The sequence below is a fragment of the Argentina silus genome (assembly GCF_951799395.1).
Source record: "Argentina silus genome assembly, chromosome: 10".
In the NCBI taxonomy this organism is placed as follows: Eukaryota; Metazoa; Chordata; class Actinopteri; order Argentiniformes; family Argentinidae; genus Argentina; species Argentina silus.
Window position 1 is genome coordinate 107,464 of NC_139664.1, and position 2,500 is coordinate 109,963.

Below are 2,500 nucleotides of genomic sequence, written 5' to 3' on the forward strand. Positions count from 1 at the left end.
ATCCAATTTCAGCTTGGCTTGTGACAGTGCTAACGTGGTTTTGTATACTGATCGCCCCTTCCTCCCTGTTCATTCACGCACACGCACGCGCACGCACGCACACACACACGCACACATACACACACACACACAACACACACACACACACACACACACACACACACCATTGTGATGTATCCATAGCCCTGAGTGCATGTCACATCAGCTATATGTTACATTAGTCACATTTAGCAGTTAATTGGTAATTGTACACAACCAAATCGCTCATCAAACCACAGTACCAAACCACAGTACCAAACCACAGTACCAAACCACAGTACCAAACCACAGCACCAAACCACATAGAGTGCTACGGACCGCCACTTAAACCTCTGAAAAGAGATCATTTTCTTTCTCAAGTCAGTTAGATGATAATCCCTAGTTATTTGATCCAGGAATCAGTTCTGTTGCCAACTTCTGAACTGTACCCACGGCGAGCAAAATAAAATCAGTTCTGTTCTTCTGTGACGGTGGCCATGCTGTGGCATGACTCATTCTGAACAGTCTAGTCTTGTTTAATCTTCCTGTAGTGTTCCGGTTAAATCTGACTGATTTGCAACTTTTCCTAAATCATAAATATTGTGTTTTTCATCTGATTGCCTCATCTGATTGCCTTATGTTTTCCTCCACAAGAGGCATTTGAACATATAAAATTGCTGATCACCACTTTCATTGAATTTTGAGTGGTTTAGTCAACTTTGTCACACCTGTGGGGTTCCAGGTCTAAAATGACCACCATAGGAAATTAATGGGTAATGAAATGTAAAAATACATACAGTACCAGTCAAAAGTTTGGACACACCTTCTCATTCAATGGTTTTTCTTTATTTTTTTATTATTTTCTACATTGTAGATTAATATTGAAGACATCAAAACTATGAAGGAACACATATGGAATTATGTAGTAAACAAAAAAGTGTTAAACAAACCAGAATATGTTTTATATTTTAGATTCTTCAAAGTAGCCACTTTTTGCTTTGATGACAGCTTTGCACACTCTTGGCAAGTTTGTGTCCAAACTTTTGACTGGTACTGTACATACAATAGGAAAAAATACATAGAATTGTAGAAATACATTTTCAGTGTCTGTTCTTTGTATATTCACTGCAGTTACTCATGTTCACCACTAGCTGAAGACATTGTTTCACAGCTTAAAAAGATGTTAAACTAAATTTGGTGATGATTTATGGTTTTTGTGTTAATATAAGAGCAGTTAAAACAGACCGGCCAAACTCTATAATAAGGGAGGGATGATGAACACATGAGAAAGGTTAAGAGTGAGTTGGACAGCAGACAGTTACCGTAACGCCTAACCCTAACCCTAACCCTAACCCTAACATATCTATTAAGCCACTGACATGTTTCATGTCAGGTCGGCAGGCCTGGATTCAAAAAGTATTTCAAATCATTTCAAATGCTTTGCTGTGCTTGATTGAGTTTGCCTGGCAAAATGGAACCAATGGAATAGTCCCAAAAGTGCAAACCCCGCCCATCTGGTACTCCAGGCATGCTCAAGCAAATGCGAACCCTTTAAATACTTTTTTTTTTATCTAGGTCTACAGGTCAGGTCAAACAATCCCTAATAATATAATAATAATATATGCCATTTAGCTGATGCTTTTATCCAAAGCGACTTACATTGCAGTGAGTGTATACATTTCAGTATATATGTATATATAGTCCCAGCAGGAATCAAACCCACAACCTAAACATATGGATCATGTGCTGGGATCAGAATAATGTCTTCCATCTCAGAATGAATTACGTCGCGTTGTTTGCTTGTCTCCACACCATCCAGCATACAAAACGAGCCTTTTCTCAATGTGTCTTTCCTCTGCCAAACTGTTGCAAAAGCAGAAGTTTCATCGCTATCGGGAAACGCCTGCGATCCAGCTTAATTCTAAGTGCTCTACAGGATATACATGTAGTCACGATTTCACGTTTTTTGACACACCCTGGGCCTGAGAGTGTGAAGAGGAAGTTAATGGAACACAATGAGCTGCTGCCGTGGTCTTTAGTCAAATGTGGAAGAGCAGAGGTCAAATAATTACCACACAAATTACCACAAAAACACTGCAGGAGAAACTGCAGACAAAAAATACAGACCAAGAAGACATGACACAAGTTTACAGTAATCTAGAATAAAATACTAACCCATGCATGTACTGTAGGCCTTGTGACATGCCTAGTGCATGCTTAGTGCTTTAAAAAAACATCATATCTACAGTATGAGATATCTATAGTATGAGATATTTACAGTATATTTACAGTATGAGATATTTACAGTATGCAACATGAGACGGCCCATATTATATATTAACATATCTTAAACAAACATCTTACTAATAACTTAGAGAGAGGGAGGGAGGAGAGGGAGGAATGGAGAGAGGAAGGGAGGGAGAGAGGAGGGATGGAGAGAGAGAGGAAGGGAGGGAGAGAGAGAGAGAAGGGAGGAAGGGAA